The sequence below is a fragment of the Camelus dromedarius genome, chromosome 3 (assembly GCF_036321535.1).
Source record: "Camelus dromedarius isolate mCamDro1 chromosome 3, mCamDro1.pat, whole genome shotgun sequence".
Taxonomy (NCBI): domain Eukaryota; kingdom Metazoa; phylum Chordata; class Mammalia; order Artiodactyla; family Camelidae; genus Camelus; species Camelus dromedarius.
The window spans coordinates 31,815,282-31,839,196 of record NC_087438.1 but is presented as its reverse complement, the minus strand read 5'-3'; positions in this window follow the sequence as shown (position 1 = coordinate 31,839,196).

Below are 23,915 nucleotides of genomic sequence, written 5' to 3'. Positions count from 1 at the left end.
AGAATTTTGATGGAGAAATCTGTATAAAATACAATTATCATCATGTGTTCAATTGCCTAAAAAAAATTTTTTTCTACAGATTCCCTGCTACTTACAGGGAAGAAAATGAAGTTTTATATCTGGCATTTGGTTTACTTCATGATCTTACCAGTACCAATCTTTTAGTGTTATAACCTCCAATTCTTAGTATTAAAGTTTGTACCTCATTTCAGTGTTTTAAAATTTCATTGTAGCAACTCCCCTTATTTATTTAGTCAACAAGAAACTTGAGTGTAGAGATCTTTTTGTTTGTTTTAGGGATGTTCGTCTTGGCCTAGAAGGTCACTCCTATCGTGTTCTGGCCTCATGTATGCATTAGTCGACCATTGGCTCATAAAAGACTTTGGCATTCTTTTGGTTATTTAACAAATATTGTTGGAGACCCTGTGTCTTCAGTTTGAATCACGGAAGGTTCAGATGCTGTGTTCATCCTTTATAGATGGAACAGTGTTGACTGAGGGCTTTAGATAGGCTGTGTCCCACGTGGGGTTTAGTGGTACAAGTTATGGAGCTACATAAGGTTTCATGGAAAAGCCTGTCATTTAAGAGGGCAATTATTTGGGTAGAGGCAATCCAAGCTTCCTTTGAATTTCCAAAACTCGTTCTCTATCTGAAGAGCATTTTTCTCAGGAAGCAGGGAGTGGAAGGCAAAGTCATGATTATTCATGATGGATTGTTTGATGGTAAACCAGAATGTTGACAGCAATCAAATTGGGAAAGTTGATGTGAGCCAAGACTTGGAATTCATCTATACAGTGGAGAAATAACAATTTTTGTAGATTATGTGGACTACTCCAGTGAGGGCTACTAAGCTAGAGAAGAATAAGATATGTTCTGTCAGACAACTAATCAAGTTTAGAGTGCTGGAAAAAGAGAAAGGGGGAGGGACCAAGTTAAAAATAAGCGAACAAAGAGCTATGAAGCCCATCTAAAAAAAAAACAGTTGTACAGTAGGAATTCAGGCTGTAATCAGTTTGAATAAGTAAATAGAATTTCATACAGAGCTAGTGGCTGTTTGAACAAGAAAATTCTCAGGATATTCTTCTGCCAGGGAATATCTAAGCTTCTCAAAAAAAAAAAAGAAAAAAGAGAGAGAGAGAAAGGTTCTGAATCTGCCAATGAAGCCAGCATTAAGAGCTGACTACTTGATAGGTTATGTGATAGATGTCAGAAACACTGAGGCACATCTATAGGATAACTGCTGGTGTTCAAAGGCACTCTTATTTCCTAGAATTCAATACAAATTTCACCCTTTATAGTGTTGGTCTCAGGTTTTTTGTTTGTTTGTTTGCTTATTTTGTTTGTGTGTGGGGTTGGAGAGTAACTTTAATATTGCATTAATGTAGAAACTATTATTGGATTATTAAGCTGCTAGAATATAGTAAGATCCAGATAGGTCATTGATGGATAAATATTTATCCAATTCTGATAAAAGAACTATGTTAAGTACTTATTAAAATCACAACTTCTGGGCTTCTTCTCAGACTTAATTGGCTTGGAAATTTCCAGAGGGAGGGGTGGTAGCCATCCAGAAACTACGTTATAAAACAAGCAGCCCCCATGATTCTTCTCTTTAAGAAAATTTGAGAAACTGTTTATACAGGGGTCAAAATATGATAGCAATAGGTCAGAGCAAGCAACTAGTTTAAGAGTTAGTAGAGGGCAGATTTGAAAGTTTCAACTAAACCCTTAGGAGGGATAGAGAAATTGCTATCCTATGAGTCAGGACAGATGACTGGTAAACAGATAGTTCAAATCAGAAGAGTAAATTTAGAGTCAAACAAAAATAGGATGACATGGAGAAATCTGTTCCAATGTAACAGAGAGGGTTTTAGGCAGATGTAAAATTCTTTTCTAAACGAGTTACTCAACTTGGGAATTTGGCCTGAAGACTTCTCTTAATAATCTTGGGCATATTTTCAATTTGGAACTCAGTTTGATAAAGTATTCTCACTCTTTTGTGATGTTTGCCCCATGGGGCTGGAGAACCCTAATTCCCTCAAGAGATCATGGTACTCTTTCTTGGGAGGCCATGTCTGCAGTCTGGGCTGGGACTTGAGAATCTCTGTATTCCCAAGGGGGACTGCTTTGTTGTGGGCTTAGTCTTTTGCTTCATACTCTGGTTAATGGTGTGTGTGTGTGTGTGTGTGTGTGTGTGTATATATTTCTAGTCACCCTCTTCCTTGTCCATAGTTACAAATCTTGTCTGGGTTATGGACTCTGATAATAATTTTATGCATTAATGTTTATTCATAGAAGCTAATATCTTTATAATGCTGAAAAAGAAGCCTTTTTTTTCTAAGAATTCATTGTATAATATATAAAGGCAGATAAAAGTCTTGAAGAAGGGAGAACATATATATATATATATTTTTTTCTTCTTCCAATGAATCATCAGGGGAATTTCCAGTATATTTCTACTTTCTTTACTCCCTTTAAGTCCCTCAACTTGTCCGATTTATCTTTTCTTTTCCTTCTTTTTTTTTCTGGCAAAATCCACTTTATAGTATTCTCTATTATAAAAAAAATGTATTTGGGCCTTGGGAAATGACTTAATCAGTTAATGATTAATAAAATCTTAATGCTATATTAAAGCTAAAAGCATTTATTACAATGTATTTAAATTACTCTGTATCGAGGGATATAAGTCAGTTTAATTCAATACGTATTTCTGGTCCCACTATCTCAACCCCCTCCCCAAACTTTATTATATCAACTGCATTTTGTCATAGTAATTTCTAAAATGTTCACCTTTGAATAGCTATTTTCAGGAGTACAAAATAAGACTTACTGGCTTCAACCTCTATTTTGCAATTAATAGAGTAGTTCCTATCAGTAACCACTGGGAGGTAGCACATGTATTGCGTTTCCATTATTTTCCTGTGTAAAGTTATAAACTGGGTTCATATTACCTGAAGTTAATGATAGCATTTTTTATTATTTGTCCTAAGTTGGTGTTAAAATAGATAATTAAGAACTATGGTTAAGTTGGTGAACAGCAAAAACTGAACAGTGAAAAGCAAAAGTGCCATCCATGCTGTATTTGGAGGTCAGTGTTTTCCATTGTGGAAAATATGTACAATGCTGAACGCTTGACTATTTTGCCATCTCTATCGCTTTCTGAAAAACTAAGTAACAGGATGTCTTATTTATGTTCAACCTGAGAGTAATTTAGACATAAAAATAATTATAGTTACGTGCCCGAGTTAGAAAACAGCATCTGCTATAGGAAGCTGATTTACAGGCCTGAACATATAATGTCTCAGTGGAAACATATCTCTGCTCTGAATAGATTTACTTTTATTCATTAAATTGTTACTGATACTAAAGTATATTATTGGAAATTTGGACAGAATAGATCTAGTGGAAACTCATCACAGTTAAATCAATTTCCTGTTCATACCATGCTATTTCAAACTTTATCAGTGTGAAATTAATCTCAAAGCATTTTTTTTTTCCTGTGGAGGCTAATATCTTTTAAAAGTATCAAATAGTTTGAATTTTTGCCAATTTTAGATATGTCAAATAAAAAAGTTTTTGCTCGAAGAATTTTGGGTTAGGTTTTGACTAATGTTGAATTCTGATTCACCTCCTTCTCAGTAGTTAGCTATAATTCAGTAGTAATGTTTATAATAGAGAAATATTTTGTAGTTAAATAATAATTGATAAATTATATCAGAAAAATTACAAATTTATCAGGTATAAGTAGTTTATTATTTGCCACATATAGTCTTTAATTGAAATAAAATCTTAAAATAGATCCTTATTAATTTAATTACTGAAAATTTTTATACTCCTACCAGGACAAACCACCTTCAAGAAAAAAAAAGAAAAGAAAACTTCATGTGATTGCTTGATTAGCAGAAAGAGAAAATATCTTACACCAGCCATGGTTAGGAAATAAGAAAATATTGGAGTGCCTAAAGTGACATCTAAAGACTATCTTTCCTTGATATTGGTTTGACCTTTTAGAAAATCTAAAGGGTAACACTTATTAATTATAAGTTTACAAAATTAAATATAATAGCTACTTTATTTCTATTGTGAATATTTATTTTGCACTTGTTATTTTCCAAATATATAAACCCCATGGCTATTATAATGAATCAGTGTTTCAGGAAAAAAAAAACAAAACTCTGGGATACTAGTTTTTGCTATATAATTTATAGTGGTTTTGGAGCCTCCTAAACAGAATAACAAAGAATGTTATCATTTTGCGTTTTAATCTGATAATTTCTCCTCTCATTACACAAATCTGCCTATATAATTACCAGAGCATGTCCTTTTAGCTCTCCAGGTCAACCCTGGACATGAATTCAAATAATTGAAGCCCAAATATATTATAACCAGAAAAAGATTAGAAGCTCTCTTAACCAACCATCACATTCATCTTGTCTCTCTTTCCCCTTGAAAACAAAACTGACTGATGTTTCTGACACACTGAACAAGGTGTTTGCCCGCCAGTAAACCTGCAGCCTTCTACCCTTCACTGTTTGCTCATGTGCTTATCTAGTGTGTCAGTCAGAGTTGTTAGTTTTCTATAATAGAGCATCCTTGAGGTAGGTTAAGCAAAAAAACTGCTTACCTGAAATACGAAATAACCAACAGAAATTCCAGAAAGGCCAGAATCATGGCCTTAGGAGCATGATTGCCCCAACATTTGAGGAGCTGGAGAATAAGGAGTAGAACTCTGGCCATGACCTCCATTCTCTTCACGCACTTGATTCCTTCTCACCCAGGAGGGACTTCATGAACATTTGTGTGGACAGACCAGTCTGCAGGAAGCCTCTTGTGGCCTAGAGATACACAGGTATGCTACAGTTAGCCTTCAGGAGGACTGACCCAGCAGGAAACATGAAAAATGCCAACAAAAAGGCCCTTTGGCCAGGAAATGCCGGGGTCTTGAGTTGCCACAATATATTATAGAAGCATGTTCTTTAGCTGGTTACTTCCTTTCTGTGCTACGGATTACTTGTTTCATGAGGAGGGGAATGACTGAAACAGTGCACCAGTTCCTAGAGTCTAGAAGGGGAATTGCTTGGAGGCAATGCAGTCTGGCACAGTGGAGCTCTTGACAGTCAGTGTTTGCAACTGGCAGCCTCATATCAGAATCTCTGTTACTGCTGTTGGAAATCTTCACCACCAATCCCATCAGAAAATCAATGCTTGTAGCCACTGTTTCTCCACAGAAAGAGAATATAAGTAATTTTACCTCCTTTCTAAGGTGCCCACATCTTAACTATAAGGGAACTTGACCAAGAAAAATTCTAGCTTCTGTTTCAGGGAAGCCTAACTCAGAATGTGGAAAATTCTTCAAATCCAGGAAGAATGTTTAATATTTCTGCATGACCCCAAAGACATATTCAATGTTCACTAGGGTTAGGGACTAGGTTTTTTGTTTGTTTGTTTTGTTTTTTTGCCAAAAGCAATTTTTGTTGGTTGTACTTATGCAATTATATAATTTAAAGAAAGATTATATAAAAAAGTAAATAAATAAAAACTATTTCTTTGAAAGCTTTGTTGAATAGTTTGGAAAAACTTGGTGAAGATGAGTTGCTTTAAAAACACTATTAAGTTAGGTGTGGGTGGAAAAATCATTAAACTCTAAAAAAGCATCTGCAGTTAGATTGCTTTTTGGTGGTTTTAGGCTAGGTCTTCATTTCACTTTAAAGAGAGCAAAACTTGAAATCAATTATAGATAGTCCATTATAGGTACATATAGTGAAGAAAGGCAATAGATTACTTCAGCTAGCAGGTCCCTGTTTAAACAAAAGATGTTGACCCTACATCAAAATGTTATTAGCACAACATTTATTAACTGGTTTGAAAATTGGAAATTTTAATCCAAAAAAACAGTACTGAACCTTAGAGGAGGGGTATCCATTTATCAACCTGCTACTCAAAATCTTAAAGAAGCACTGAAGTTACTTACTGATTGAAAAATAACTCCACAATACAGCAGATTTTGTTTTATGATTCTTAAATTGTCTTTTTAAAAATGAACAACTGATGAACTTTGATCCCATTGGATAAGATAGTTTCTCCAATATATCCAGATAATTATAGTTACAGCTGTAACTTGAATAGCTGTGATAGGTTACTTTATCTTTGACCTAGATTAATTTCCTGTGGATTCAGTTATACCATATTTAAGAGAATGGACAAAACATCAGCCTCAATTTATTTTTGCTAAATTTGCACAGATTAAGGTAAAGTGAAGAATGGAAATTATTACATGTAATTAATAAATTTATTAGATTCTACTTTAAAGGAGAGGGATTGGCAACTTTTATGAGTCTGCATTGATTTAAGTTACTATTCCTATATAAAAGGCAATGTTTATAAAGGATTGTGGAAAAAAACTATTGTACAAATTGTAAAAAACAACTAGGTAATTCATTTTTTTTTTCATGCTCTATACTATCAGGATCTGTGTTATGCAATTTGTTTGCTTTTATATATACATATACTATCTCGTTTAGCTGTTATTCAAAATTAATAAAGATTTTGGATGTATTCTGCTTTAAAAATAACACTTTCCTGGTTTGGTTATCTTATGTTGTTTCCCTTGATACAAGTATCTCTGGTCTTAATTGTTATTTCCAGTTCCTAATACTTATCTAGACTCAGTCTTCTGGCAGTTGCTTCGTACCAGATCTTTTCCAAATCTTGCACTCTGTTCATGTCCTTAATTTGGGTTAACCATCTTAAGAATGGTTGATGCTCTTAAGGTCACCAGGATTCTTATACAGCATTCCTACTTTTCCCTGATGACCAGTTTCTGGGGCCTATCTGAGTGCAGTTCCTATTCTCTGCCATCCCTACTCTTCTATATCTTGCCTGGTTATAACTTTTTTCAGTTCTAGCTCTTTGCCTCCCATTCATCACTTGCTGAACCCAAATACCTAGAATTTTCAGGGGACTGAACTATTTCAAAATATAACTATTAATCCTCTTTGGTCCCTGGTATCATTTATCTTTACTTTGTGCTGCTCTGCTGTATTTATTTTTCCAATTTGTTTTTGTTTATCAGCCCATATTTCTGAAACAAATTGATTCTATCTTGTCATTTCTAAGCAGAGCTCCATCCATTATACCTTAACATTTTATCAGTCAGGATTACATCCAGCTGCATAGAACAGAAAAACCATCTAACAGTTGCATAAATAATTAGTCATCCTCATTTATTTTTCCTCCACTACAAAAATGTGGTGTTAAGATCAGCTGAATACTATCAACAAGGATCCGGATTCCTATCTTCCGACATAACTTAGCCTGTTACTTTTGTCTTTTTAATGGCGTGATGGTCTCTTTTGTTTTTGCCAATTTTCAGCTTCTTCATCCTTTCATAAAATACGTGCTTTTGAAATTTAAAAAATTTTATTGAGGTATAATTTACACGCAATAAACTGCACCTATTTAAAGTAAACAAATGGATGATTTTGAACTTTGTATATACACGTGGAATTTTCACAACAATCGAGATAGCATACCCATTTCCCTCAAAGATCCCTATGTCCCTTTGTGTTCTATTGTATAGTGAAGATAACACAAATCATTTAAAGGTTTTAATACCAAGTCCAACACTCATTAGCAGAATGAACTTGGATAACTAGTATAATCACTTCTGATTTTCTAATCTGTAAAATAGAGATAATAAAACCTATTTATAGGGTTGTTGTACATTTATTATTAATATATGTAGAATATCTTATGTGTGGTAAGCATGATTAAATGGGGCTAAATGTAAGAATACATAATGATAGAAATAGTGTGAGAAAAATCCCGATTACTTCCTTTACTTATTTCTATAAAACAAACTAAACATTGGGCCCTTTATTTCCTTCTATTTCAGAGAAGATACATATTTATATAAATTGCTTTTGTATCTCCTTATCCCACCCATTCCCCCAAGCATTAGTGCCTCCGTTGCCATTTTTTAATAATGAGAATAAAATTTAAAAATATGATACAGTGAATGGATCCAAGCTCCACTGACTTACTGTGGTTGAGTTTTAATAAAATAACCTCTTTTCCCTTGGCTTTAGGGCCAGAAACCTTAGGCAAAAGTGTGAATTTATGGAACCAACAAATTTAGTATGTATTTTCAAGCTTAAAAAAATCCTGGTCAATAATTTGTGGACTTACAAAATGGATTTAACTTAGATATGAAGGCATTTTCAGTCAGTGAAGCTGTCATTGTGCCATTGCTCTGGTGGCAAGTTTATTTCAAAATTTAAATCTAGGATGCTAAGTGTCATTGGAGGTTTTTCTTGTAATAAAACATTTATGGGAAAAACAAAACTCTGGTGACCTTCAACATAAATAAAATAAGTGGGCTGTCAAGAAAAATGGCATTTTATGATTCCTGACACATTGTTGGAATCAGAGCATTTAGTGTTAGTCCCCAGTCAATTAATTAAAACTTCTTATTCCCTGATTATGAGAAAGTATGAATGATATGGTGACTGGGAGATAGAGAAAAAGTTTGCAGTGCCTCTAGTTTAATACTTCAGTTATTATTACAACTCATCTTGATGCAGGAAAAACAGATGTGGGGCGTGAGGAGGGCTGTGTCCCAGGCTTCATTTGAGCCCCTGGGATGTGCCCTGCCAAGTGGGGTCCTTGACTAAGGGCAGGAAAGAATTCAAGAGCGAGCCACAGTTGAGTAAAGGTAGATTTATTTAGAGAGATACACTGAAAGGCAAGAGAAAGGCCACGAAGTGTGGGGGTTTGGTGCTCAGAATAGAGTAAAATTAGGTACACACTCCATAGACAGAGTGCTGACCGTCTTTGAACAGAGAGAGAGAGAGAGAGAGAGAGAGAGACAGGCTGTGAGGGGCAGTGTTGCCCATTGTAATATGCAAATAAGTGGAAGGACCTTCTAACTAACCTGGGGAAGGGGCTGGGATTCCCAGGAAGTTGGCCATTTCCCACTCTTTGACCTTTTGTGGCTAGCCTGGGGACTGTCGTGTCACCTGCAAGCAAGTTATTCACCATGCTAATATATTACAGTAGGCATATAACGAAGCTCAAGTTCTACTAGAAGTTAAATCTCCCATCATCTTGAGCCTCAAGCCTCCTGGGGTTGAATCTTTCACCATTTTGATGTTAATTGCTGTAGCACTCCTTGAATGGCTGTGCCCTGCCCCCTTCCTGTCTCAATCTCAGTGGGACCAGACATTTCAGTTATACCTTATGCTGTGTCTATTTTACAGAGTCAAAATGTTCTGTATTAGGATTTCTATATCTTATTCTCTAAATGTTATTCTCCTCGTAAATGTGCCTGACACAGTTAAAAGCTAGTGACTAATGTGTCAAAAAATTTAGGGTATGCAGTATGGGAAAGGTAAGGGTTGAAGAGTAAGACTCAATTCAAAACTCAGCTCCAAGATGGATCTCCTTACCCAGGCATCAGGGTTAGCGTCTGGGTCAGAATCAGGATCAAGTAATTAACCTTCTATGTTTCAGTTTCCTTCTTTGTAAAATGTGAATAATAACATTTTTCCAACAGAGAAGTGGTGAGTAATAATCAAGTACCTGACACAGGTCATCCTCCAAAAATTGAAGCTTTTATACATGGTATGACTTTGTACTATATTGCGGTATCACTTAGCAAGGGTGGGTTTAAATAGTGTGAAATAACATCTTTTCTCTTCCAATTTACATATCTGGCTGATAGGAAATTGTACTTGATATTATTGACAGCCACTCTGTCACAATTTAAGAGATTTCTGTTATGGGAACAGTGGGTAGAGAGAATGTCCAGCCAATTCAAGGTTGTAAAGGAATTTCTTCCCAATAAATTGAGGGGTTTGCATAGTGGAGCAGAAAACATGAGTCAGATAAGGATGCACAGAGCACTGAGAAGATAAGTTCAAGAGAGAAAATAGGAGTATATGCTCTAAGTCATGTTTTATTGCTCATCCACCCTGCCATACTGCAAATATCATTTCATTAGAAGGACACAGAATAAATCAGTGTGTATGTGATGTGTGTGTATGAGTGTGTAGATGGATGTATTTGTACGAGTGTGTATGTGTGTCTATATTCACACATTTTGAAAAGGAAAAAGAGATATCCATTTGTTTTTTTAATCCCTTAGCTATTTTTTACCGTCTCTCACTTCTTTTTCTCTTTCATCTGTCCTAACACCTGGTACAGAAAAAATGTGTCCATTTATGTAGTGACGGACATAAAGATTCAGCCTGAGTTTAAAATAACAACCACCACCACAACAACATCTTGGGAACATTTTAAATTCAAGAGTTATTAGTTCTGATTGGAACTATTCTGACCATTTGCTGCCTAAATGAAGCTCTAATGTGTTATCCTCAACTTAAATTTCCAGGGAATGTGCAAAATATTGCTTTGGAACTCCAGGAAGAAAACATCTTGGACATAATAGCTTATATGCATTTAGAGGCAGGAAATTACTAATTCAGCTATAAAATTGTTTCATGTGAGTAAGATGCAATTTTTAAACTTGCTCTTTCTTTCAAAAGTAGAAAACATGGATATACATATTACAGAGCTATAAATCATATTTAATTTAAACATAACTGACTTTATTAATCCCGTCCTTTTCTTAAAGCTTTTTTGTAATGTAAAGAAATGCAAACATCAGAGCGTGAAACTCAGATACAGTTCAGTGCTTTCACATATTTAGCCAAAATTCTTGTTGCCAGTATATACAACTGGTGTTCTAGGTTCTTGTCCCATCCCAGAAAGAATTCAGAGACAAGAAGTAGTGGTTAAAAAAAGTAAAGTGAGGATTTATTAAAGGATGGGTAGTACACTCTCAAGGGGAGAGTGGGCAGGCTCAGGTGAGCGGCTGCCCTGAGTTTCTTTGGCACATTAGTTACATAGGGTGTAAAAATGAATGGGGGGAATATTCACTGGGGAGGGAAGAGCTTGGGGTCGTATTCCCTGATTATAATCCCAACTCCACCTTCCCAAAGGGAGGAGGGGTTTTTGTCCTTATTTAGTCTGGATCAGAAGTGTCATGGCGTCGGTGCATGATGGTTACTTCTGATCTGCAAGGCTAATTTTAATGAAATGAGGGCATAATGAGCAAAAGGTTCCATTCGGATACTGGAAATTCCTGCCTTTTCTCACCTTTCTTTGCTGGTCTCCAGGCCAAAAGGTGTGGTGGCCCCTCATCAGCCCAAAGGTTCCTGCTTTTCTTTCTCTGCCCAGGGACCCCTGGTGCTTACATAATGTATGTTTTCCTGCATTTGGCTTGTGCCCCTCCTTTCTGCCCAATTCCTGACATTTGGTCTGTGTCCCCCTTTCTCTGCTCATATCTAGCTGTCTGCCTGCTCTAACATTCTGATTTAGCAATTGCACCAAGTAGAAGAGCTTGAGGCCATAACATTCATAAACATTCTATGAATATTTTGATAGCTTTTATGTCAGGAACAAATTTGAGAACTTTTTTCCTCCCTTTGAATCCAGGCAATTCAAATGCTATATTTGCCAGTGAATATAATTTTAGAAATCATTAGAATTAATGAAGTCGTATTTTCAAACAAAAGAAATAGTCACTGCAATGGAACTATTTTTGGATATATGGAAATACATTATATTATTATCATATGTTCTGAAATTCTCAACCTTTTAGTTTTGGGGCCAGAGATTGTGAACAATTTTACTAGGTATCCGGGGTTCATGGCTTCCCCATCGCAAGGCCAACTTCCTCCTCTTTTTTTCTGAATTGACTAAAGCACCAAGAAAAACTCTAGCTCTTTTTTTGAAATGCTGTCTATATGTTTACTAAGTTCATATAACTTTTTGAGATCAATACCTTCAGTAAAACTTTAGAAAGCTGAGTTGCATATGGGACATGCTGTTATCTTTATATTGTGAAGGAAAAGCCCAGCTGGGCTAATAAGCTAAGTCACAAATCTAAATGTAACAAGTGTCGGATTACTGATCTGAGTTCTGCTGGGCTAACTCGTAAATCTAAAGTTTAGTGCAGTTTATTGGGCTAACGAGCTAAGTCACAAATCTAAGTGTGATAAGTGTCGGTTTACTGATATAAGTTCTGCCGGGCTAACTTGTAAATCTGAAGTTTAGTGTCAGTTTACTGGGCTAACAAGCTAACTCGTAAATCCAAGCTCAACAAGTGTCAGTAACGTGATCTGTTCCAAATTGATAAGCTCCAGTGTACTGATTTCTTGCTTTTTGTTGTTTAAACCTTATTGGCTAATAGCCCCATACTTGTAATTAACCCTATAAAACCTCATGTGCACGTCTTGGAGGTGCTCAGAGCTTCGGAGCAGAAGCCCCTCTGAGCCCGCCGGCGTAATAAATCTGAGTACTCCAACCCTCCGAGTGGTACTTGTTTCTTGGCTGGCCTGTCATTTCCGTAACAATATGAAATGAGCTCACATCTGCTTTTGTATTTCTGATTTTAATAAGCAAAACTAGGTTGAATAATCAATAAAAGTAAAAAAAAAAACTAAGTTTTTTTTGTATTTTTCCCACTTCTATGGTTAATTCCTAATACTAAACCCAGACGTCAGTAGTCTGAGTTACTCATCATTAAGGATTCAGAATGTCCGGTGGCTAACAGCCTCATCTTTAAACCCAGAACTCCTTTAGTGATGGAAAATAGGATAAAGTTTAGAACTTATAATAGACCTTACTGTTTTATTCTTTTAATCTCTCTCTTAAAGACTCATTAGAGGTGAAAAGTGAAGGCAACCACCTTCTTATCAAAACTACAAACTATTGTAACCAATATTTTCATATCAAAGGGAGACAAGCAGTTAACACACCCCCCACCCCTAGGACAGAAGGAAATTTGCTTAGACAGAAGTGTGGGTTCTGGCCGGCAGAAGTTCCACCAAGACGGAATGAATTACTCGAGACTCTGTGGAAAAAAGTCAAGAGAGCGAGAGGGAGTCGGGAGCCAACTCCAGGAGCCTCTCAAATGCTCCCACATTTATTGTGTACAATCAAAGGAAAAATCACTAACAATTGTTTGATGGAATGCAGGAATTTAGGGAAAGACAGGGTGGGATTGAGATTGTAGAAATCACAATGAGTACAAAGGCTTTGTTTATCTTTAAAGAAGTCATGGGAAGAGGGGAACAAGATACATTCTTATAGATATGCTAAAGCAGACCACCAGACCAGCCAGGTCCTTGCTTTGGGGATAGAAGACTATCTAACAGCAGGCACGCCCAGCGTTTATAGCCGAGGGCCTGGGTCAGTTGCTTTGCAACGAGCAGAGTGCTATCTAAAACCTCAACTATGCAAGCAAGGCATTGTCTCTGCTTTTTACATCAAGGAGACAAGAGTGCAGGTGCGCAGGCGCCTGCTTGCAAGGCAGTTACTAAGCACGTTTGTTCTTTAAGGAGACAAGCGGCTGGGGTCTGTTACAATTGGTTAACCCAATCATGGGCTCCCACACAGGGGAATATTGTACAGGCCAAGAGATGTTACGATCTTTTTCATTTCTTAGGGTCATTTACTTCAGTGTCTTCGGGGAGGTCAGGCTAGACTGTCCTGTTGAAAAACACTCATTTGTTTCTTTTATTCTGTTATTCTGTTGTGAGTGAAAATATTGCAACCATATTGTAAACAAAGAATGCTGACACCAAGTCATCAGTGGCTACCGCCACCCCCCAGTGAGGACAGGCCTTCAGCCCAGCCTCTGCAGCCACTCACAATGGTGCACACTGAGCGGACTCACAATAAGAAAGGACAGGATGCTGGCCCTAGATAGCCAGGTGCTTGTCAAAGGAATGAATTTGGTGAGCCCAAATGTTTGCTTCCTCCCATACATAGAAAAGCACTAAATTCTTGAACTTGAGATGCCTGGTTTTCTTTAGATAACAAGCAATCTTTTATTGTTCCAACTACCTGGTCTTTGTTGTAAAGCTCCTATATATCCTAGCTCCTCCCCTACCTCTTCGGAGCAGTCCCTCAGAGCCATCTGAGAGGCTGTCATCCCGGCTCGAGGCCTCCCACCAAATAAAACATAACTCTTTTAACTTTTAGGCTGCACGTTTATTTCAGTTGACACTGTTATAAATGTAACCTTTTTAAAGTTGTGATTTATGCTGTTTATCAGTATTATTCTAGGCCACTGTGGCTGAGGGAAGTTTAATGGTGTTACCTGCCATGGTTTTATGCAGTTAAAGATCTGGTTTTTGTTTAATTTCTAAGCAGAAAGAGATTCTTTCTACCATCATCATCCCAGCAATCAGAGAACACAGAAGTCTCAGGTTCAAATTTCAGAACTATAGCCCTATGTAAACATTTGTGGTTAATAAGAAAAAACTACAAACTGCATAAAGTGACGTTACATAATTATTTTCTTGTTTGTTAGTAGCCTCTTCCATGAGATTGTAAGCCCTTTGAAGCCCTCTGGATCACTTCTGTTATCTGCTGTACTTAGAGCAAGGTCACGCTTAGTATAGAGAGGTTTAATAAATGTTTGTTGGATGAATTAATCAATAATAAGAGTCCTGTAGCAAGAAGTGAGTATTCTGGCAAGATAACTCTGGTGGGAGAAGAATGATACAGGGCACTTAAAAAGAGACAAACAGAACATCAAGCCAAGGACAGAAGCAGTTCTCTAAGCCATGGATACATATGGAGGATCGAAATGTGATATCAGAGCACACACCATATATTTCACTTCATATTTTATTGCATAGAAATACACACACACACACACACACACATACATAGGTTATATATAGCCCACTCCAAGAAAATTCTTCTATGAGAAAAAATCAATTAAAACATAGGTATTATTGACTCACAGATAGAGAGGTGGGGTATTAATTAAAGGACATTTTAAAAAATTCTTTTCTAAAATGGATTCAATTCAGACGGAGATAGTTTGCACTTAAGAATAGGACTGATTTTTAAAAAAAAAAAAAAAGAATAGGACTGATTTATAACAAGCTTTTTGTGAAGACTTCTGGAGACATTAGGATCCCAGCATAAGACTGACCTTGAATAAAAAGGCTAGGGAACTTCCTTACTGGAAAAGAGAGAAAAGGGTAAAAAGGATGTAGATGCCAAGAAGTGGAAAAACTGGACACTGGACGAAAATTGAAAATTTTGCAGAAATTGGATAAAGGAAAATGAGGTAATTAATGGGAAAAGTGGATGGCATAAAGATAAATATTGAGATTGCTTTTCAACATCAACTGTCCAATTAAACGTGTGAAATCATGATTTTATACTGGAACCAATATGCTCTTTTTTCTGTACCTTCCCCACAGTCTTTGCTTCAGTGGATTATGTATGGAGAAAATGAACATGCCTGAATCAGGGTTTACCTTTGGAATTGTATATTACTCATAAAATCTTCCTCAAAATGGCTTTCCCCTGAGATATTTTAATTCCAGTAGGTGCCTAAATCAAATGGTCTTTATGGAAATTTCTTTGAAGAGAGCTAACGTGAGGTCATTCAAAACTAACTGGCATTTATTCCATTGATAAGAAAGCCATGATAATTTTGTGTGTCAACAATTACTTTCAGGCCATGGTGCAGCACTATTTCTACATGTGGAAATGTTAGCTTTTAATGGAGAAATGGCCACTGTTTAATAAGGTACTGTTAGAATTCTTAATGCAAGTATAGCAAACAAAGTGAATTTCACTTGATTACAAAGTTAACAATTGCTACGTTAGGTAAAGAATGACCGGTGTAGTTTTGTTCTTTGAATTTAGGATGTTACAAGCAATATATGTCCCCTTAAATGTGGAAAGGAGACAGCCCTCTAATTACTTCTGCCTGGTTTCACTGAAGTCATTCTATCCACATCCATTTCTCTTTGAAGACCAGTGGACAGTTGCTGAGGTTTCTTTATATATCTCCTGCTAGGAAAGAGAGAGAATAAGAAAGATTAAATAATCTGAGTACAGCTTGAGTTGGACATTGAGGTGTTTTGTAACCACACATTTGAATGTGGGTTTCTTTGCTCTTTTGATAATTCAAAAGAACAAATAATGAAATGATGCTGCCATACTTTGATACAGATTTAAGGGCATAAGACCATTAACTTTTGCCTTCAACCTGCCACAATATTCATAATTCTCTCTTTACTTTCTATGCACGCTGGCTGCTGGCAGGGTATGGTATCTCTTCTCAGACGAATTCTAAACCACAGTCTACACTGAAGTGCTCTTATAAAAATTATGGCAACTCTGGGTCATGTGACCTTAGGCTGATACAGTAATTAACTCTTTTTGCCCAAATGACTGAACTGCATGCTCTAAGACTGAATATAAACAGAATCAACAAAAGGATTGCCATCTACTTTGATAATTAATTCACCACTGGAAAATAAATCATCTTCCTGTGCATAATTTTTAAAGATTATAAAATAATCTCTAGCTTGTCTTGGGAGATACAAAATTCTGTAGTGGAAGAGTTTGATTCTGCATAGTTCCTGGCTCTACAGTCCTCTTCCTCATTTTGCACTCAGCAGAAAAATTAGCATCTCAGCTCTGGAACTGAGTTGGCAAATTAGCCCTGCCTTGGGATATCTGCTACGGTCTGGGAAAGTTCTTGTTCCTTTCTGTGCATAAAGTTGCGCATAACCATGTAGTTTTGTACTAGTGTTTATTTCAAAAGCATTTATTGAATATCTTCTATGCATGGTGTGATATCAGAATGGAATATAATTTTCAAAAATGTGAAGAGGCTGAGTTCTTCAACTCAATGTAAGGCAGCCTATGAATGAATACCAAAATTTTAGAGACAATAGGTACTAGAGAATGGAGAGAAACTCTGAGTGGCTCCAGTGTAGGATATATTTCTTCTTAGTCTTCAAGACCTGGATAACTAGGATACAGCATTAACTTATTTATCCAAATTTTCAAGATTTAGGTTCAAATAATTAAATAGGTGCTTTAAAGACACCCTATAACCTCAAGTCTGTTTGCTTTACAGGATTTTATTTGCTTTCCACATAGATTATGCAGAATTCAATGAATGTGCCTGTGATCTGAACAATGCTGAATGATTTATTTGGCTTCAACTGATAAAAAGAGGTGTTGGCTTGTTTGGTTGGTGTGTTTTATACAGGGTCATAGTGAGCTATTGGAGTTGTCATTTAGAAAAGTGTCTGTGTGAGGCTACAAACTATGGTTCTTTTGGTACTTTGCATCATCCTGGCTGCTTAGACACTGAGGAGACTAAAAACATATCAGATTTGGGAGAATCTGCATTTATCCAGAGAGGCACCTGTATGCTGAGGAAAGTAATCTCCAAATTCTGGTGCCCTGTGGATCAAATCAGGCAGACATTCTGTCACTAGAGTCAGGTGTAACTTTAAAAAAGTGAATAACTTTTTAGGAAAAAATACACTGAGGAAATCAGTTCTCAAAACGGAAGGGAAAAAAGGAGGAGGAAAAAATATATTTATGATACATACCTAGGTATTATATCTATACATCTACATATACATATATAAAACAGTTTTTAAAGCTATTTCCTGAGTGCATGAGAAAATCAGATATCATTATTGTACCAAATATATCCCCTAGCATCCATGAGTATACCTTGAACTGAATAAAAGTCAATCTTTTTCTAGTTGTATTGGCACTCAGAAGTTATGGAATGGGTGTCCATAATTAATCCTTTAATTAATTTGTCAAAACAAACCTTTTTACAGTTGAATTGTGTAGCAACTTCCTGGCAAACTGAGGGAAAAGAGTAGAAGCAGATCTAACAGTCATTTCAGGTGGAAAAAAAAGCTTTCTGACAGAACGTAGAATTTCTATTACATAAAATCAATGAAGACATGATGTTTTAAAAGTTTGTTTGTTTTAAAACAAGATATAAAGCAACGTATAAAATGCTAAGGCTCTTTTCTAGCTAAAATTATGCTGTAGATTCATAGTTTCTAGACATAGTTTACAGAGCACTATTTCAGAGTATGTAAATAGATACAGAAAAAGTTGTAATTTGTGAAGGGAATTTATATCTCAGTCTAGAAACTTCCATTCATAGCACCTTGTAAATGATACTGAAAATTCTGTAGAAAAGAAAAGCATAATATTTTCTAATTGTTAGCCATAAAACACTTTTTTCCTCAGCACATTTGTAGAGGAATACCAAAACACTATAGACTTATCATAAATTTGAAGAAAAATTTTGTACACCTGGGGTCTGGGAATGCAAAGATACATAAGTCACAGTGACTATTTTTGAGGAGGGGACAGGCAGATTCATCATAATGAACCACAACAATTATAAATACACATTTGATGATGATGATGATGATGATGATAATAATAATAATAATAATAAATTCATGTCTCCAAAGTAGTAAAGAGATGGGACTGATCACCTTGCCAAAGAGTTATGGCCTCACAGAGAAAGTGAAAGTAAGATTTGGGAGAAAAATGAGTTTGAAACTGTTGGGAAAAGCATTTCAGTCAGAGGAAACAGAGCTATAAATCCCTGAAATTTTTTAAGCAAGGAAGATGCAAATCAAATTTAATTTTTAGATAAATATATCTGACAGAAAATTAAGGCTGAAAAGGAGAGAATGGTGACACAGTTCAGAGGATGTAGTCATTCTGTGACTAAGGAAATTACTAGCGCCCTCCCTCCTCACTTGACTGGTGCAGTCCTCCCACCTTTGGGGCTGAGAGGGATTTGATGTACAAAATAACACTAAATTTGTCACTTAAGCTTGTAACTAAAGCTCCTTTTACTTCCAATTCATCTAGATTGTGAGTTAACTTGGGCTTTTATGAGTGGGTATAGAAAGATGACACCTGCGTCTATGGCATCTAAGATTCATAACACTGAGGAACAAATGTTTTCGTAGGCCAGAGACTGCCTGTATCATCGTATGTTTTTAGGAGCTAGGACCTGACTTATTCTGTCTCTAAGCAGCAGGATATGTGAAAACTGCTGAAAAATAAGTAAGCCCTCATGTACTCTGGGAACTGGCAAAGACAGAATGGTGCCATCAAGCTCCATTCCAAATTGAAGGGCAGCTGAGAGACAACAAAGTCGAAACTTCCAGGTGATAGTGAAGCATGGATTTCCCACTCACATCACAGCTGGCTTCTCCAGTTGTCTCATCAATATCACCTCCAAAGCATTCTTTCCCTGAGATAATTTGGCAGAATCTCCAACCCTGGAATATTGGAATGCAGTCATTCTATCAGCATAGAAGTTAGCTCCCAGTAAGCCCATGTGGCTATTGGATATAGGACTGACTGCAGGAGGGTGATTCTGAGCAGCTTGGAGAGTAAAACCTCTTTATGGGCATAATAATTTGTTACTCAGGATTTTGGAAGCAGTTTATGCTATTTTTCCGGCAGTAAAAAGCTCCTCAAGCCCTCTGATTTTGTTAGCTTATTTTATTTTGTTTTGCTTTTCTTTTCATTTCATTGAAATAAAACTATTTAAAGCAAAGGAACACCCATCAGCAAAAGAATCTGGCAGACCATAAAGCAGTGTGTACCAAAAGGCTGAATTTGAGAATAGAAGTGTTCTAGTCACAAATCAGAGCACTCTGCCATCTTGTCTCAACAGCAGGCCTATTGGGCAGAATTCATGGTATTTAATTTAGGATAATCTGTGGGAACAGCTAGTCAGTTCCATTAACTTCTACAAAGCTATCCTTATGATTATATAACAAGTGGCTGTCATGATATGGAGTTTATTTGCCCCCAGTTTAAAAAGAGAGAGCTGCTTCTAAAAAATTTTAATAGGATACTTAGAAAGTATAATAATAGGCTTAGGAGGTTTCAGTTGTGAGCCCAGACACAGTAGAATAAAGGTGGGTTAGTTGTGGCACTAGGGATGAGGGTAAGGGCTGATCCTCATCCTGTGACCTAGGATGAAGTTGACCATTGAAACTGTCTACCCATATTTACAGAACAACTGTTGAAAGACAGACATGTTGGGGTGGGGGAAGATTCCCAGTTACCCATGTCAGTCGACCATGTCTTTTGTTCATAAATATAAACTGACAACCAAGGATCACTAGACACATGAAGAAAATCAACAGCATAAGAGAGAAATGCCTAGATGAACAAACAGAACTAATAATAAAAAGAAAAAAAGTCACTTTGAGAATGAGAGTAAACAATAAAACTGTAATTTCTATACTCAGATTGGCTTGAATAAAGAGTACATCTATTAAACAAGAATAGGTTGCTTTAAAACAGAATTATGAGAGCACAAGAAAAAGTTGTTTCCAAAAAGACAGTAATTTCACCGCTCCCCCCTACCTCAAATTAATAGCAGTACTAAAAGACGTAGGGGAGGAAATTTAAAATGCAGAGCAAAGCAACATAAAGACAGAAATCAGGGGGAAATGTGTAAGATGTGTAGACAATCAAGCCTGGAAGCCCAGCATTTATCTAACAATAGATTTAAAGGCAAGAGAGAGCAAAGAAATGGTGAGGAGAAAAACAGTAACAAAAGCGTTTTAGTGAAATAGAAGAGAAGGATGTGTAAGAATGTTTTAACAGCATATTTCCTTTTCCGAAATAAACAAACCAAAAAAAAAAAAAAAACGAAAAATAAAAAAGCAAGTTACAGAATATTTATAATGTGCATTGCCATTATAAAAAATTCTTTAATATGCAATATTACAATATTGCAATGTTATAGCAAATAACACTTTTGTAAAACCTTAGTATATGTTCTTTACTGATGTATGGAGATTGAGAAAAATCATAGAAATTTGCAAGAAAAAATGATAAGCATAAAAACATAGTGGTGGTTAATGCTGGGGAGGGAGGGAGGACAATGGTTTAGAGGAGTTATATATACTGGGGTCTCAAATGTATCAGTAATGATTAACTCTGTAAACCAAATATAAGCAAATATGCCATCATTTTATGATTGATACAGCTGAGTGGTGGGTTCAGGGATATTATATTTTTTCTATATTTTAATGATTTGATAGAATTCATAATTTTTTAGATAAAGTGGAATTCTAACTATGCAACCATTGCCATGAACTTCCTGAGAAAATGCCTTTCAAGAACATACCTTTATATGTACTGTTTCTTCCTCCTTGTCTATCACCTACTGCTGTGATAAATTTAAAACTAGGGAGATCATCTTGGGGAAGAAATTGAAAACAAACTGAAATTGAAGGGATAGCTGCTGTCACATTTATGAGAAGTAGCAAACACTGAAAAGCCTTATGAGAAGCCTAGCAAATTTACTGGGTTCATATGAGATTTTACCTATTTCCTTAGGGTGGGAAGACTTTTGAGGGCAAAATCAATCTGTCTGTGTGTTGATGAAGCTTATTGACTCAAGAGTAAACTGTTTAATGAATTGGGAATAAAGAGACTATGATGATTTGCTCTAAAGAATTATATCATTTCTACCTGATTCACCCAGAATCTTAAGGGTATTCAGAATTGTATTTAGTTTGTGCATGTAATAATGAGAAATTTCAATCATTTTGCCTCTTGAGGTCATTGTGAAATGCTGTATTTTTTTCATGTACATTTGGGGCACTTTTTAAATTAAATATTCATTACTGGTCCTTATTCATTTTCAAATCAGTAGCAGAAAATAAAGGCAGAAGAGATGGCAATACAAGTAAATGGTTTGAACTGAGCAGGTAAATATGCTTTCTCCCCATTCGCAGGAAGCTGTATGTAGAGCATGCTGCATAAATCTTGATACATCTATATGCTAAGAGAAGTACTCTGATAAAGATTCTGCAAATATAAAGAGGTAGCTAGATGACAGACAGGTAGATTATAGATAGGCAGACATTCACGTATGTCTACAGATAGGGACGTGAGATGGATACAGATGTAAACATAAACTATATAAAGATTCACGGAGACAGAGTTAGCTAGGGAAAATGCACTTGATCAATGCCCTCTACATCAAGGAAGGTATAGAGTTAGAGTATAATTCAGGTGGAATGCGATGTCATGATTAGCTAGTTAGAAATATAGAACATGGAAGGTGGAGCTGAATATTTCTGTAGTTTTCAAGTGACTTTTCAGTTCACACAGAGCTCCCTTGGATGAGCTTCTGAATCCTTTCTCTTCTGTCTTCATTCCTCTTCTTAAACAATCTCATCTGCTCAGTCTTTTTCATACCCTTGTCCTACTCATCTCTGTCCTAGAGATGGCCTCAGAATCTCGAAAATCATGCACAGAATTTGTGCTTCCAGGAAGAGTCATAGTAGGCCCTTGCAATTTCCATGGCAGTGACTATTAACTTCCACATAATTTAGAATTAAGCCTCTACAACTTTGGTGGAGTGTCCGAAGTGGAGCACATACTCTCCAGGGCTGCACCACATGATCTGTCCGAGTTCAGGATACAATTTTAACAATTCTATTTATATTCAGTTTTTATAAATCCTTTGTAATATATATTTTTATAATGCTCTATATTGTAATAATATACACACATGTAGTAGTACATAAAATATAAGTATAAATGGATAAATGTACATATACTGCAGGTTTAGTTTGTTTAACTGAGAGAAGTGGAAACTTAGAAGCCTATAAAAGACAACTCTGGAGAATAAAAAACTATCTCTGATATTGTTTAACTTAATGTTTTAATTTTGCTGCATTTTATAGAATAACAGTAGCATCAGGAAAATGCTGTTTTTTTATACTATCTTGACAAATTTGCTTTTCCAACTAAGAATAAAGAGAAAGAAAGAAGGGGCAACCTTCCCCCACTACCTCATCCTGCCCTAGAAAGGAAATATTAGAGAGAGAAAACAAATTTAAAGATAGCAAAGAGCTGTGATTTTCAAAGAACAGCTGTTCTCACAGGCAAAGTAAAGTGTCCAGAAAGAACATTGGGTGATCAGATTGCCTTTAATGTGCTGGGTTCTGATTGGTCTCCCTGCTTCCCTCCTGCCTCCTCCAGACTCTGCCACATATCAGCCACCAGGATCCTTTGTCTTCATAAATCAGAGCATGTCATTCTCCTGGTCTCAGTCTTCCCTTTCTGCCCATCTCACTCAGTATAAAAGCTAAAATCCTTACCATGTGCACAGAGTCTTGCATTATCATCTGTCCCTGGTTACCCCTCTGATCCCATTTCTTCCTCACTTTAACCTTTGCTCGGTATCTCAATCCAACAAACGCCTTCCCTCCTGCCTCAGGGATTTGCATTTCCTATTCTCTGTGTTCAGTAGTCTTCTGCATACTTGTGTGGTTCCCTTCCTCTCCTTTATTCATACCTCCTTTTAAATGGCCCCACTATTCCGAATGACCATTGTAACTGAACTAAGATCCCCGTGTCACTTTGTATTCTCTTATTTTTCACTTACTACTTGGCACACTATACAGGTATTGGATTAAAATAATGAACAGGGGAAATTCATTCAGTCCTTTGACTTCAAATTTCTTATCTAAAAATATGAAAGAGTTAAACAGAATTAATTTCTAGGACCTTGTAAAGACCCATGGGAGTTTGTAACGAATGTACATTTGTCAGACTTAGCTTGATTTAGTGGCATCGTTCACTTACTCAACGATCACGTTTAGAGGAAGCTTTTTGGTGGATTTGTACTTTTCCTCCAACTAATGTTTAGTTTTAGATGAATGAAACTTTTGAAGCAGGTTTCCTTTCAGATAAAGAGGAGGGGAGTAAATGAGATGATGTGGAAAGCCAAAGGCCCTTTCCCAATATTTTTAAGTATATAAAAGTTATAAATAGAACTATTCTCATATCCCAAACTAGTTTCTTTCAGTTCCTCCACCCTCATCCAAAACAGTTCCTGGGGTATACACCTTGGGATCTGGAGTCTGAAGGGGCAGCAGTTTTCCCCAGCCAGCCCTGCTGTCTAGAAGCCCAAGTGGTGGTAGGGACCCGACGTGACAAGGCATGGTGGAGGTAGGGCTTTGGTGGCCACAGAGCCTGCCTGAAACTCT